Here is a 19,418-nt window from a genome sequence, read left to right on the forward strand (position 1 = left end):
GTCTTGTCTTCCTTTTCCATATAATCCTTTCAAATGTTTCCCACGTCATGGTGTGAGACAACACTACTTGAAATCCACTTGACAGTCAGCTGTTTAAACTTATTAAGAATGGGACACCCAACTGGGCCACTAGATAATTCAGAGATGCAAGCACATGCAACCTTAGAAATCTTAACCACTCCAGTCCTCTCCTCCAAGCCCCTCCCTCCCCTGCAAACCAGGCTTCAGTGCACAGACCACACTTTCTTAATCTTTGCTGTTAAACTGTGAGAACCTGTTCCCTACAAACTAACCTTTGGTTTTCCCTCCATTGTACCCTTATCAGTGCTTGTCTTTATCTCTCTCACAAAATCCCTAAACTTTTATAAGTTTTTAAAATACCCTTGGATTTTCTCTCCTGCTCTCCTATTTTGTCCATCTCCACAAATTCCTACTGCCATCTTTACCCTTTCCAGTTTTTCATAAAAAACACCAGTTACTTAATACTGCTGATTTTCTGATACTAGATTACCAACAGTATACCATGGCTATTTACTGTTTTTTGTTTCTCCTGTTTATCAATAGCTTAATCCTTACCCTCACTGCTTTATCATCAGCCTAAATGCTACCCACTCCCCAGTCTGCCTACCTCATTGTCACTGTTTCCTCATACTCTCTCAGCTCCTTCATTCATACCTCATATTGTTTACTTACACTTCTACTCCATTCATACCTGATATCATTTACTTACACTTCTACTTCATTCATACCTGATATTGTTTACTTACACTTCTACTTCATTCATACCTGATATTGTTTAGTTACACTTCTACTTCATTCATACCTATCATTTAGTAACACTTCTACTTCATTAATACCTTATATCATTTACTTACACTTCTACTTCATTCATATCTATCATTTACTTACACTTCTACTTCATTCATACCTGATATCATTTACTTACACTTCTACTTCATTCACACCTGATATCATTTACTTACACTTCTACTTCATTCATACCTGATATTGTTTACTTACACTTCTACTTCATTCATACCTGATATTGTTTACTTACACTTCTACTTTATTCATACCTGATATCATTTACTTACACTTCTACTTCATTCATACCTGATATTGTTTACTTACACTTCTACTTCATTCATACCTGATATTGTTTACTTACACTTCTACTTCATTCATACCTGATATCATTTACTTACACTACTACTTCTTTCATACTTGATATAATTTACTTGCACTTCTACTTCATTCATACCTGATATCATTTACTTACACTTCTACTTCATTCATACCTGATATCATTTACTTACACTTCTACTTCATTCATACCTGATATCATTTACTTACACTTCTACTTCATTCATACCTGATATCATTTACTTACACTTCTACTTCATTCATACCTGATATTGTTTACTTACACTTCTACTTCATTCATACCTGATATTATTTACTTACACTTTTACTTCATTTATACCTGATATTGTTTACTTACTTAATTCATAACTGATATTGTTTACTTACACTTCTACTTCATTCATACTTGATATCATTTACTTACACTTCTACTTCATTCATACCTGATATCATTTACTTACACTTCTACTTCATTCATACCTGATATCATTTACTTACACTTCTACTTCATTCATACCTGATATCATTTACTTACACTTCTACTTCATTCATACCTGATATCATTTACTTACACTTCTACTTCATTCATACCTGATATCATTTACTTACACTTCTACTTCATTCATACCTGATATCATTTACTTACACTTCTACTTCATTCATACCTGATATCATTTACTTACACTTCTACTTCATTCATACCTGATATTGTTTACTTACACTTCTACTTCATTCATACCTGATATCATTTACTTACACTTCTACTTCATTCACACCTGATATCATTTACTTACACTTCTACTTCATTCACACCTGATATCATTTACTTACACTTCTACTTCATTCATACCTGATATCATTTACTTACACTTCTACTTCATTCATACCTGATATCATTTACTTACACTTCTACTTCATTCATACCTGATATCATTTACTTACACTTCTACTTCATTCATACCTGATATCATTTACTTACACTTCTACTTCATTCATACCTGATATCATTTACTTACACTTCTACTTCATTCATACCTGATATCATTTACTTACACTTCTACTTCATTCATACCTGATATTGTTTACTTACACTTCTACTTCATTCATACCTGATATCATTTACTTACACTTCTACTTCATTCATACCTGATATCATTTACTTACACTTCTACTTCATTCATACCTGATATCATTTACTTACACTTCTACTTCATTCATACCTGATATCATTTACTTACACTTCTACTTCATTCATACCTGATATCATTTACTTACACTTCTACTTCATTCATACCTGATATCATTTACTTACACTTCTACTTCATTCATACCTGATATCATTTACTTACACTTTTACTTCATTTATACCTGATATTGTTTACTTACACTTCTACTTCATTCATACCTGATATTGTTTACTTACACTTCTACTTCATTCATACCTGATATCATTTACTTACACTTCTACTTCATTCATACCTGATATCATTTACTTACACTTCTACTTCATTCATACCTGATATCATTTACTTACACTTCTACTTCATTCCTACCTGATATTTACTTACAGTTCTACTTCATTCATACCTGATATCATTTACTTACACTTCTACTTCATTCATACCTGATATCATTTACTTACACTTCTACTTCATTCATACCTGATATCATTTACTTACACTTCTACTTCATTCATACCTGATATCATTTACTTACACTTCTACTTCATTCATACCTGATATCATTTACTTACACTTCTACTTCATTCACACCTGATATCATTTACTTACACTTCTACTTCATTCATACCTGATATCATTTACTTACACTTCTACTTCATTCATACCTGATATTGTTTACTTACACTTCTACTTCATTCATACCTGATATTGTTTACTTACACTTCTACTTCATTCATACCTGATATCATTTACTTACACTTCTACTTCATTCATACCTGATATTGTTTACTTACACTTCTACTTCATTCATACCTGATATCATTTACTTACACTTCTACTTCATTCATACCTGATATCATTTACTTACACTTCTACTTCATTCATACCTGATATCATTTACTTACACTTCTACTTCATTCATACCTGATATCATTTACTTACACTTCTACTTCATTCATACCTGATATTGTTTACTTACACTTCTACTTCTTTCATACCTGATATCATTTACTTACACTTCTACTTCATTCATACCTGATATCATTTACTTACACTTCTACTTCATTCATACCTGATATCATTTACTTACACTTCTACTTCATTCATACCTGATATCATTTACTTACACTTCTACTTCATTCATACCTGATATCATTTACTTACACTTCTACTTCATTCATACCTGATATTGTTTACTTACACTTCTACTTCATTCATACCTGATATCATTTACTTACACTTCTACTTCATTCATACCTGACATCATTTACTTACACATTTACTTCATTCATACCTGATATCATTATTTACTTACACTTCTACTTCATTCATACCTGATATCATTTACTTACACTTCTACTTCATTCATACCTATCATTTACTTACACTTCTACTTCATTTATACCTGATATTGTTTACTTACACTTCTACTTCATTCACACCTGATGTCATTTAGTTACACTTCTACTTCATTCATAACTGATATTGTTTACTTACACTTCTACTTCATTCACACCTGATATTGTTTACTTACACTTCTACTTCATTCATACCTGATATGATTTACTTACACTTCTACTTCATTCACACCTGATATCATTTACTTACACTTCTACTTCATTCATACTTGATATCATTTACTTACACTTCTACTTCATTCATACCTGATATCATTTACTTACACTTCTACTTCATTCATACCTGATATCATTTACTTACACTTCTACTTCATTCATACCTGATATCATTTACTTACACTTCTACTTCATTCATACCTGATATCATTTACTTACACTTCTACTTCATTCATACCTGATATTGTTTACTTACACTTCTACTTCATTCATACCTGATATCATTTACTTACACTTCTACTTCATTCATACCTGATATCATTTACTTACACTTCTACTTCATTCACACCTGATATCATTTACTTACACTTCTACTTCATTCATACTTGATATCATTTACTTACACTTCTACTTCATTCATACCTGATATCATTTACTTACACTTCTACTTCATTCATACCTGATATTGTTTACTTACACTTCTACTTCATTCATACCTGATATCATTTACTTACACTTCTACTTCATTCATACCTGATATCATTTACTTACACTTCTACTTCATTCATACCTGATATAATTTACTTACACTTCTACTTCATTCATACCTGATATCATTTACTTACACTTCTACTTCATTCATACCTGATATTGTTTACTTACACTTCTACTTCATTCATACCTGATATCATTTACTTACACTTCTACTTCATTCATACCTGATATTGTTTACTTACACTTCTACTTCATTCATACCTGATATCATTTACTTACACTTCTACTTCATTCATACCTGATATCATTTACTTACACTTCTACTTCATTCATACCTGATATCATTTACTTACACTTCTACTTCATTCATACCTGATATCATTTACTTACACTTCTACTTCATTCATACCTGATATCATTTACTTACTTACACTTCTACTTCATTCATACCTGATATTGTTTACTTACACTTCTACTTCATTCATACCTGATATCATTTACTTACACTTCTACTTCATTCATACCTGATATTGTTTACTTACACTTCTACTTCATTCATACCTGATATCATTTACTTACACTACTACTGCATTCATACCTGATATCATTTACTTACACTTCTACTTCATTCATACCTGATATTGTTTACTTACACTTCTACTTCATTCATACCTGATATTGTTTACTTACACTTCTACTTCATTCACACCTGATGTCATTTAGTTACACTTCTTTTCATACCTGATATTGTTTACTTACACTTCTACTTCATTCATACCTGATATTGTTTACTTACACTTCTACTTCATTCATACCTGATATTGTTTACTTACACTTCTACTTCATTCATACCTGATATTGTTTACTTACACTTCTACTTCATTCATACCTGATATTGTTTACTTACACTTCTACTTCATTCATACCTGATATCATTTACTTACACTTCTACTTCATTCATACCTGATATTGTTTACTTACACTTCTACTTCATTCATACCTGATATTGTTTACTTACACTTCTACTTCATTCATACCTGATATCATTTACTTACACTTCTACTTCATTCATACCTGATATTGTTTACTTACACTTCTACTTCATTCATACCTGATATTGTTTACTTACACTTCTACTTCATTCATACCTGATATTGTTTACTTACACTTCTACTTCATTCATACCTGATATCATTTACTTACACTTCTACTTCATTCACACCTGATATCATTTACTTACACTTCTACTTCATTCATACCTGATATTGTTTTACTTACACTTCTATCATTCATACCTGATATCATTTACTTACACTTCTACTTCATTCATACCTGATATCATTTACTTACACTTCTACTTCATTCATACCTGATATTGTTTACTTACACTTCTACTTCATTCATACCTGATATTGTTTACTTACACTTCATTTACTTACACTTCTACTTCAATCATACCTGATATCATTTACTTACACTTCTACTTCATTCATACCTGATATCATTTACTTACACTTCTACTTCATTCATACCTGATATCATTTACTTACACTTCTACTTCATTCATACCTGATATTGTTTACTTACACTTCTACTTCATTCATACCTGATATTGTTTACTTACACTTCTACTTCATTCATACCTGATATCATTTACTTACACTTCTACTTCATTCATACCTGATATTGTTTACTTACACTTCTACTTCATTCATACCTGATATCATTTACTTACACTTCTACTTCATTCATACCTGATATAATTTACTTACACTTCTACTTCATTCATACCTGATATCATTTACTTACACTTCTACTTCATTCATACCTGATATTGTTTACTTACACTTCTACTTCATTCATACCTGATATCATTTACTTACACTTCTACTTCATTCATACCTGATATTGTTTACTTACACTTCTACTTCATTCACACCTGATATCATTTACTTACACTTCTACTTCATTCATACCTGATATCATTTACTTACACTTCTACTTCATTCATACCTGATATTGTTTACTTACACTTCTACTTCATTCATACCTGATATCATTTACTTACACTTCTACTTCATTCATACCTGATATCATTTACTTACACTTCTACTTCATTCATACCTGATATTGTTTACTTACACTTCTACTTCATTCATACCTGATATTGTTTACTTACACTTCTACTTCATTCATACCTGATATTGTTTACTTACACTTCTACTTCATTCATACCTGATATCATTTACTTACACTTCTACTTCATTCATACCTGATATCATTTACTTACACTTCTACTTCATTCATACCTGATATCATTTACTTACACTTCTACTTCATTCATACCTGATATCATTTACTTACACTTCTACTTCATTCATACCTGATATTGTTTACTTACACTTCTACTTCATTCATACCTGATATAATTTACTTACACTTCTAATTCATTCATATCTGATATTGTTTACCTACACTTCTACTTCATTCCTACCTGATATTTACTTACAGTTCTACTTCATTCATACCTGATATCATTTACTTACACTTCTACTTCATTCATACCTGATATTGTTTACTTACACTTCTACTTCATTCATACCTGATATCATTTACTTACACTTCTACTTCATTCATACCTGATATCATTTACTTACACTTCTACTTCATTCCTACCTGATATTTACTTACAGTTCTACTTCATTCATACCTGATATCATTTACTTACACTTCTACTTCATTCATACCTGATATCACTTACTTACACTTCTACTTCATTCATACCTAATATTGTTTACTTACACTTCTACTTCATTCACACCTGATATCATTTACTTACACTTCTACTTCATTCATACCTGATATCATTTACTTACACTTCTACTTCATTCATACCTGATATTGTTTACTTACACTTCTACTTCATTCACACCTGATATCATTTACTTACACTTCTACTTCATTCATACCTGATATCATTTACTTACACTTCTACTTCATTCATACCTGATATCATTTACTTACACTTCTACTTCATTCATACCTGATATTGTTTACTTACACTTCTACTTCATTCATACCTGATATCATTTACTTACACTTCTACTTCATTCATACCTGATATTGTTTACTTACACTTCTACTTCATTCATACCTGATATGATTTACACTTCTACTTCATTCATACCTGATATCATTTACTTACACTTCTACTTCATTCATACCTGATATTGTTTACTTACACTTCTACTTCATTCATACCTGATATTGTTTACTTACACTTCTACTTCATTCATACCTGATATCATTTACTTCCTGATACTTCATTCTTCTTCATTCATACCTGATATCATTTACTTACACTTTTACTTCATTCATACCTGATATTGTTTACTTACACTTCTACTTCATTCATACCTGATATTGTTTACTTACACTTCTACTTCATTCATACCTGATATTGTTTACTTACACTTCTACTTCATTCATACTTGATATCATTTGCTTACACTTCTACTTCATTCATACCTGATATAATTTACTTACACTTCTAATTCATTCATATCTGATATTGTTTACCTACACTTCTACTTCATTCCTACCTGATATTTACTTACAGTTCTACTTCATTCATACCTGATATCATTTACTTACACTTCTACTTCATTCATACCTGATATTGTTTACTTACACTTCTACTTCATTCATACCTGATATTGTTTACTTACACTTCTACTACCTAATCATTTACTTACACTTCTACTTCATTCATACCTGATATTGTTTACTTACACTTCTACTTCATTCATACCTGATATTGTTTACTTACACTTCTCCTTCATTGATACCTAATTTTGTTTACTTACACTTCTACTTCATTCATACCTGATATAATTTACTTACACTTCTAATTCATTCATATCTGATATTGTTTACCTACACTTCTACTTCATTCATACCTGATATTGTTTACTTACACTTCTACTTCATTCATACCTGATATCATTTACTTACACTTCTACTTCATTCATACCTGATATCACTTACTTACACTTCTACTTCATTCATACCTGATATCACTTACTTACACTTCTACTTCATTCATACCTGATATCATTTACTTACACTTCTACTTCATTCATACCTGATATTGTTTACTTACACTTCTACTTCATTCATACCTGATATCATTTACTTACACTTCTACTTCATTCATACCTGATATCATTTACTTACACTTCTACTTCATTCATACCTGATATCATTTACTTACACTTCTACTTCATTCATACCTGATATTGTTTACTTACACTTCTACTTCATTCATACCTGATATCATTTATTTACACTTCTACTTAATTCATAACTGATATTGTTTACTTACACTTCTACTTCATTCATACTTGATATCATTTACTTACACTTCTACTTCATTCATACCTGATATCATTTACTTACACTTCTACTTCATTCATACCTGATATTGTTTACTTACACTTCTACTTCATTCATACCTGATATCATTTACTTACACTTCTACTTTATTCATACCTGATATCACTTACTTACCTGATACTTCACTTCTTCATTCATACCTGATATCATTTACTTACTCTTCCACTCATAACTGATATTGTTTACTTACACTTCTACTTCATTCATACCTGATATCATTTACTTACACTTCTACTTCATTCATACCTGATATCATTTACTTACACTTCTACTTCATTCATACCTGATATTGTTTACTTACACTTCTACTTCATTCATACCTGATATTGTTTACTTACACTTCTACTTCATTCATACCTGATATTGTTTACTTACACTTCTACTTCATTCATACCTGATATTGTTTACTTACACTTCTACTTCATTCATACCTGATATTGTTTACTTACACTTCTACTTCATTCATACCTGATATTGTTTACTTACACTTCTACTTCATTCATACCTGATATTGTTTACTTACACTTCTACTTCATTCATACTTCTACTTCATTCATACCTGATATTGTTTACTTACACTGCTACTTCATTCATACCTGATATCATTTACTTACACTACTACTGCCTTCATACCTGATATAATTTACTTACACTTCTACTTCATTCATACCTGATATTGTTTACTTACACTTCTACTTCATTCATACCTGATATTGTTTGCTTACACTTCTACTTCATTCATACCTGATATTGTTTACTTACACTTCTACTTCATTCATACCTGATATCATTTACTTACATGTCTGCTTCATTCATACCTGATACTTCATTCTTCTTCAGTCATACCTGATATCATTTACTTACTCATCTACTTCATTCATAACTGATATCATTTACTTACACTTCTACTTCATTCATACCTGATATCATGTACTTACACTTCTACTTCATTCATACCTGATATAGTTTACTTACACTTCTACTTCATTCATACCTGATATTATTTACTTACACTTTTACTTCATTTATACCTGATATTGTTTACTTACACTTCTACTTCATTCATACCTGATATTGTTTACTTACACTTCTACTTCATTCACACCTGATATCATTTACTTACACTTCTACTTCATTCACACCTGATATCATTTACTTACACTTCTACTTCATTCATACCTGATATCATTTACTTACACATTTACTTCATTCATACCTGATATCATTTACTTACACTTCTACTTCATTCATACCTGATATTGTTTACTTACACTTCTACTTCATTCATACCTGATATTATTTACTTACACTTCTACTTCATTCATACCTGATATAGTTTACTTACACTTCTACTTCATCCATACTTGATATCATTTACTTACACTTCTACTTCATTCATACCTGATATCATTTACTTACACTACTACTTCTTTCATACTTGATATAATTTACTTGCACTTCTACTTCATTCATACCTGATATCATTTACTTACACTTCTACTTCATTCATACCTGATATCATTTACTTACACTTCTACTTCATTCATACCTGATATTGTTTACTTACACTTCTACTTCATTCACACCTGATATCATTTACTTACACTTCTACTTCATTCACACCTGATATCATTTACTTACACTTCTACTTCATTCATACCTGATATTGTTTACTTACACTTCTACTTCATTCATACCTGATATCATTTACTTACACATTTACTTCATTCATACCTGATATCATTTATTTACACTTCTACTTAATTCATAACTGATATTGTTTACTTACACTTCTACTTCATTTATACCTGATATTGTTTTGCCCACTTCTACTTTATTCATACTTCTCCTTCATTGATACCTAATTTTGTTTACTTACACTTCTACTTCATTCATACCTGATATAATTTACTTACACTTCTAATTCATTCATATCTGATATTGTTTACTTACACTTCTACTTCATTCACACCTGATGTCATTTAGTTACACTTCTACTTCATTCATAACTGATATTGTTTACTTACTTACACTTTTACTTCATTCCTACCTGATATTGTTTACACTTCTACTTCATTCATACCTAATATTTAGTTACACTTCTACTTCATTCATACCTGATATCATTTACTTACACTTCTACTTCATTCATACTTGATATCATTTACTTACACCTCTACTTCATTCATACCTGATATTGTTTACTTACACTTCTACTTCATTTATACCTGATATTGTTTAGTTACACTTTTACTTCATTCATACCTGATATTGTTTACTTACACTTCTACTTCATTCATACCTAATATTTACGTACACTTCTACTTCATTCATACCTGATATCATTTACTTACACTTTTACTTCATTCATACCTGATATCATTTATTTACACTCCTACTTCATTCATACCTGATATTGTTTACTTACACTTCTACTTTATTCATACCTGATGTCATTTACTTACATGTCTGCTTCATTCATACCTGATACTTCATTCTTCTTCAGTCATACCTGATATCATTTACTTACTCATCTACTTCATTCATAACTGATATTGTTTGCTTACACTTCTACTTCATTCATACCTGATATCACTTACTTACACTTCTACTTCATTCTTACCTGATATCACTTACTTACACTTCTACTTCATTCATACCTGATATTGTTTACTTACACTTCTACTTCATTCATACCTGATATTGTTTACTTACACTTCTACTTCATTCATACCTGATATTGTTTACTTACACTTCTACTTCATTCATACCTGATATTGTTTACTTACACTTCTACTTCATTCATACCTGATATTGTTTACTTACACTTCTACTTCATTCATACCTGATATTGTTTACTTACACTTCTACTTCATTCATACCTGATATTGTTTACATACACTTCTACTTCATTCATACCTGATATTGTTTACTTGCACTTCTACTTCATTCATACCTGATATCATTTACTTACACTACTACTGCCTTCATACCTGATATAATTTACTTACACTTCTACTTCATTCATACCTGATATTGTTTACTTACACTTCTACTTCATTCATACCTGATATTGTTTGCTTACACTTCTACTTCATTCATACCTGATATTGTTTACTTACACTTCTACTTTATTCATACCTGATATCATTTACTTACATGTCTGCTTCATTCATACCTGATACTTCATTCTTCTTCAGTCATACCTGATATCATTTACTTACTCATCTACTTCATTCATAACTGATATAATTTACTTACGCTTCTACTTCATTCATACCTGATATAATTTACATACACTTCTATTTCATTCACACCTGATATCATTTACTTACACTTCTACTTCATTCATACCTGCTATTCTTTACTTACACTTCTACTTCATTCATACCTGATATAGTTTACTTACACTTCTACTTCATTCATACCTGATATTGTTTACTTACACTTCTACTTCATTCATACCTGATATTGTTTACTTACACTTCTACTTCATTCATACCTGATATTGTTTACTTACACCTACTTCATTCACACCTGATATCATTTACTTACACTTCTACTTCATTCACACCTGATTTCATTTACTTACACTTCTACTTCATTCATACCTGATATCATTTACTTACACATTTACTTCATTCATACCTGATATCATTTGCTTACACTTCTACTTCATTCATACCTGATATTGTTTGCTTACACTTCTACTTCATTCATACCTGATATTATTTACTTACACTTCTACTTCATTCATACCTGATATAGTTTACTTACACTTCTACTTCATCCATACTTGATATCATTTACTTACACTTCTACTTCATTCATACCTGATATCATTTACTTACACTACTACTTCTTTCATACTTGATATAATTTACTTACACTTCTACTTCATTCATACCTGATATTATTTACTTACACTTCTACTTCATTCATACCTGATATAGTTTACTTACACTTCTACTTCATCCATACTTGATATTGTTTACTTACACTTCTACTTCATTCATACCTGATATCATTTATTTACACTTCTACTTCATTCATACCTGATATTGTTTACTTACACCTACTTCATTCACACCTGATATCATTTACTTACACTTCTACTTCATTCACACCTGATATCATTTACTTACACTTCTACTTCATTCATACCTGATATTGTTTACTTACACTTCTACTTCATTCATACCTGATATCATTTACTTACACATTTACTTCATTCATACCTGATATCATTTACTTACACTTCTACTTCATTCATACCTGATATTGTTTGCTTACACTTCTACTTCATTCATACCTGATATTGTTTGCTTACACTTCTACTTTATTCATACCTGATATTGTTTACTTACACTTCTACTTCATTTATACCTAATATTGTTTACTTACACTTCTACTTCATTCATACCTGATATAATTTACTTACACTTCTACTTCATTCATACCTGATATTGTTTACTTACACTTCTACTTCATTCATACTTGATATCATTTACTTACACCTCTACTTCATTCATACCTGATATTGTTTACTTACACTTCTACTTCATTTATACCTGATATTGTTTACTTACACTTTTACTTCATTCATACCTGATATTGTTTACTTACACTTCTACTTCATTCATACCTAATATTTACTTACACTTCTACTTCATTCATACCTGATATCATTTACTTACACTTTTACTTCATTCATACCTGATATCATTTATTTACACTCCTACTTCATTCATACCTGATTTTGTTTACTTACACTTCTACTTCATTCATACCTGATATAATTTACTTACACTTCTCCTTCATTCATACCTGATATTGTTTACCTACACTTCTACTTCATTCATACCTAATTTTGTTTACTTACACTTCTACTTCATTCATACCTGATATCATTTACTTACACTTCTACTTCATTCTTACCTGATATAATTTACTTACACTTCTACTTCATTCATACCTGATATTGTTTACTTACACTTCTACTTCATTCATACCTGATATCATTTACTTACACTTCTACTTCATTCATACCTGATATCATTTATTTACACTTCTACTTCATTCATACCTGATATTGTTTACTTACACTTCTACTTCATTCATACCTGATATCACTTACTTACACTTCTACTTCATTCATACCTGATATCACTTACTTACACTTCTACTTCATTCATACCTGATTTTATTTACTTACACTTCTACTTCATTCATACCTGATATTGTTTACTTACACTTCTACTTCATTTATACCTGATATTGTTTACTTACACTTCTACTTTATTCATACCTGATATCATTTACTTACACTTCTACTTCATTCATACCTGATATCATTTATTTACACTTCTACTTAATTCATACCTGATATTGTTTACTTACACTTCTACTTCATTCCTACCTGATATTTACTTACAGTTCTACTTCATTCATACCTGATATCACTTACTTACACTTCTACTGCATTCATACCTGATATCATTTACTTACACTTCTACTTCATTCATACCTGATACCATTTACTTACACTTCTACTTCATTCATACCTGATATCATTTACTTACACTTCTACTTCATTCATACCTGATCTCATTTACTTACTCTTCTACTTCATTCATACCTGATATAATTTACTTACACTTCTACTTCATTCATACTTGATATCATTTACTTACACTTCTACTTCATTCATACCTATCATTTACTTACACTTCTACTTCATTCATTCCTGATATCATTTACTTATACTTCTACTTCATTCATACCTGATATTGTTTACTTACACTTCTACTTCATTCATACTTGATATCATTTACTTACACTTCTACTTCATTCATACCTATCATTTACTTACACTTCTACTTCATTCATTCCTGATATCATTTACTTATAATTCTACTTCATTCATACCTGATATAATTTACTTACACTTCTACTTGTTTTACTGGGCAACTAGAACCTGAATAAATAATAACCTACTAAATATTGAGTTTTTTATTACATTGTTTTGAGAGTATTACAATCATCTCTATTTTTGTACAGGCAGCCCCCGGGTTAAGGATGAGATCCGTTTTTTTAGTCTGTCCTTAAGTCAAATTTGATGTAAGTTGAAACACGTAAATATGGTTCTTATTAAATGTCACTTAGTCAAATATTTGCCTCAGGCTAGTATTTATTTTACTTTTCTTTGCATAGAAAACACTTTAGAAACACTTCCAAACAAAAAAGAAATCTTAAACATAATACTGTAAACTGTAGCTATGATTCCTTACTTCATATGAGCTATGCTTCTTTACCTCCTACCAACGAAGCTGGTTTAGGACATCTTTTTATTTAATTCAGTGTCTATGAGAACTTTTTCAGACAAACACACACACACACACACACACACACACACACACACACACACACACACACACACACACACACACACACACACACACAACCATACCTCTCAACTGTACAGATTTTCGCAGAATGTCCAGAATTTTGCCTCATATTTTTGGTCCATTTTTTCATAAAATTATGGTTGTTTAGCAAACGTAGTGGCAAATCATTGAAGACGAAGTTAGAAGCTGGTTTAGGACATCTTGTTATTTAATTCAGTGTCTATGAGAAATTTTTCACACACACACACACACACACACACACACACACACACACACACACACATAACCATAGTTTTCAACTGTACAGATTTTCGCAGAATGTCCAGATTTTTGCCTCATATTTTTGGTCCATTTTTTCATAAAATTGTGGTTGTTTAGCAAACGTAGTGGCAAATCATTGAAGACGAAGTTAGAAAATAATGACAGACATTTAAGTTTCAGAATTCATTCCCTTCAGAAAATTCATACTAATGCAAAACCTGTTATTCTATCAGCTTTCTAAGTTTGTAAGAGCAATATTTATTAAAATTGTCTCTAGTATTGGGCATTTGTCCCATTTTTATTTATGGCTTTGTCCAGATTTCTTGCTCTAAGAGGTTTAGAGGTATCACACACACACAAACACACACACACACACACACACACACACACACACACACACACACACACACTCACACACACACTCTTAATCCTACATTACCTTTTACATAACTAATCCCCTCCCCTTATTGGACCACCCACCTCTTAACTGCTGCCGGGGAATCGCTCCCTTGCTCTCGCTCTTCATTCTCTCTCTGTCTCTTTTACACACAGTATCTTCCTCATTTATACCTGCATTCACTCACACATCGCTCTCACTCTCACGATCTCACACACACACAGCCACTTCCTCATCCATGCCTACATTCGCTCACACATCACTCTCTCTCTCTCGATCTCACACACACACACACGCACACAGTCACTTCCTCATTCATACCTGCATTCACTCACACATCGCTCTCACCCTTCCGATCTCTCATACACATAGTCACATCCTCATTCATACCTGCATTCACTCACACATCGCTCTCACCCTTCCGAGCTCTCATACACACAGTCACATCCTCATTCATACATGCATTCACTCACACGTCGCACTCACTCTCCCGATCTGTCATACACACAGTCACTTCCTCATTCATACCTGCATTCACTCACACATCGCTCTCACCCGTCCGATCTGTCATACACACAGTCACTTCCTCATTCATACCTGCATTCACTCACACATCACTCTCTCTCTCTCGATCTCACACACACACAGTCACTTCCTCATTCATACCTGCATTCACTCACACATCACTCTCACTCTCCCGATCTCTCTCACACACACACACACACACACACACACACACACACACACACACACACACACACACACACACACACACACACACACACACACACACACACACACACCAGTCACTTCCTCATTCATACCTTCATTCACTTACACATCACTCTCACTCTCCCGATCACACACACACACACACACACACACACACACACACACACACACACACACACACACACACACACACACACACACACACACACGCACAGTCACTTCCTTATTCATACCTGCATTCACTCACACATCACTCTCACTCTCCTGATCTCACACACACACACACACACACACACACACACACACACACACACACACACGCACACACACTTGGGAAGCTTTAACAATTAACATTTTTTCACATTATTTCTGACATTGTGGCAGCCCGTTCATATCTCTGGGTTGTCCGCATGTCAGATGTCCGTAACCCGGGGGCTGCCTGTATTATTTGTTGTTAAAGAGCTTTATTGTAGCTGTATAATCTCTGTAACATTTTATTGACTTGTTAGTACTTGTAAAATTAGTTTTTCTGTTTTGGAACTTTTCTCCCAGGGCTTCCACTGAAGAGTTCTTAAAACTCAGATTTTCACCATAATCAAAAGAAAAGTAAATAAATAAATGAATAAATTATTTTCTTAAAGATCATTCCTCTTAACCCATTTTCTGATTAGAAATAAAAAGCACATTACAAGAAGTTAGGAAAATGCAACTGATCTCACTCTAGTCATATAACTTAAGCTCTTTTAAAATACTGCCCTCTATAGAGCTTGCTCTGACTCTATTTTTATTAATTTTTTTTTCAGCATGCCAACTCTGATATCCACTCTGTATTTAATGAATGTATATATTGTATTTTGTCTGTCACTTTGTGCATGATGTCCTTTATCTGTTGTCTTTTTACCCTCAAGCCAACTCTGGTAGTCACTCTTTATATGAAAGTGTATATATTGCATTTTGTCATTCACTTTGTATAAATTGCCATCTATCTATTGTGTTTATCTCTGAATTGAGACCAACATAAGTTCAATGGGATCAGTACTCTACTCTGGTTAACAAATTCTAATAAAATAATTGTGCAATGAACTTTGAACCAAGTACAGCCAAGCACTAGTTGTTATAACAGCAAAATGTCACACAAACTGTCTCATGCAGGCACATATTACACACCCTGGTAGACATATGACAAAATTATTTAACATTCCGTAGGTCCTAAGTTTGACTCCCCCCTCATACACAATGCTATCTACCAGTTCTCTTACTTTTCCATTGTTAGTGTCCATTTCATTATAGAAATTTACATTGTCATGGTAAATAATTACTTCTTGGCCCATGTGACTGGCACATTTTCCTTCCTACAGTATACAATTCAATATGTTATTTCTTCACATATCAGTGGAGTTATATTCCCATGACATCTGAGGCTTCTCTATGAGACTTGTTTAATAAGTCCTCTTTCACCACCCCATCTGCTCATGTGCTCCTTTCAGAAGTGAGAGCCAAGTATCCACAGACTGGGAAATAGCCTTACAGTTCATTTATTCACATTCTGGGGGCCTTATTAGCCCATTTGTTCCACTAGAAAACTGAGAGTTAGATGTTAGTCACAATGACTGCATGGTCTGGAAAGACGTGTGTTGCCATACATCTACCTTCTTGATTTAGTGGAGCTTGCACTGATTTCAGTTGCACAAACCTCCCCAGCCGCTTCCACATGTGATCACCAACATACTCAAAGGTACTGATAATGTTGCATGCATAGCTGCCACTCTCCTTTTAGAATGGGACAAGTTGGTGTCAGTTACTCAGGCTTATCCTCCTGGTAAGTGGCAAATACACTGTAACAGATGGATAGATTACATCTTTATTCTCTCATGTCCGCATAATCTGTTAATAGTGGAATAACCAACAGACATTAATTGAGTCTCTTCTGCTGTACCCCTGCTATAGACATCAATTTTGAAGTATCCCAAAATCCTTCTTGTTCTCCACTCTCAGTACCTCCACATTCTGCACAGACAGTTTAAGAATTCTGGGTACTGCTTGAGGAGTGCAGCTCTCTCCAAATCAGCATCTAACCAGAATCTATTCAATTCAGTTGGCATAGAGAGATAAAATCCTGGCTATGACTCAGGTGATCCAAGCTTGATGATTACCAGCTCACCCAGCTGCTGGAGTTGGTAAGGTGGGGGAGAAGAGATTTAGTCTACTTATCTGTCTTTTGGAGGGAGGGAGCGAGTGGGGTACAGGTTTATAGGCATGATGTTCATGGTTGAGTCCCTAGTGAAGACCGGTGAATGTGCAGGGCTGCTGTCTGCAATGGAGTAGGTCATCTGAGTGCATCACACAATGGCATGCATATACATCATGTAGGCACATGGCATGGCTAGCCCCTTGGATCTCATAGCCATGAGCAATGTGATGGTAAAGACTGAATACAAAAAAAATCTTATCCTATACAGAATGGATGACAGCAACAAATTTCTATTCACCCAACTCTTGTCCTTGGGAGAGAATGGGCCATAGGGCCATTCTGGGTGACTAGGCAGGTTGAGCTTGATGGTTATTGAGGGAAGTAGGAAAAAACAGAGCAACTCAATTCCCTGTCCAAACCCACTCTGGGCTAACTCCTCTTTATTGTAAATAACTAGTCGGTGGTAGTGCAGGGGGCACTTGTGATCCCTTGACAAAGGTAGAGGTCTACCGAATTTTGACTAGTTCTTCTAGGGAAATAGAGTTCCACTGTCTGTAGTATATGGTGTCTTTAAAATTCTTA

At 32.5% G+C, this 19,418-nt stretch overlaps 1 protein-coding gene across 2 annotated transcripts in view; it reads right to left on the reverse strand.

Annotated features, from left to right (window-relative positions):
- Positions 1–19,418, reverse strand: part of SEMA4A (semaphorin 4A) — a 1,666,552-nt gene that overhangs the window by 153,713 nt on the left and 1,493,421 nt on the right. The gene's annotated exons all lie outside the window — the stretch shown is intronic.

This window comes from Protopterus annectens, chromosome 8.part0 (assembly GCF_019279795.1).
Source record: "Protopterus annectens isolate FY-2018-M chromosome 8.part0, PAN1.0, whole genome shotgun sequence".
In the NCBI taxonomy this organism is placed as follows: domain Eukaryota; kingdom Metazoa; phylum Chordata; order Ceratodontiformes; family Protopteridae; genus Protopterus; species Protopterus annectens.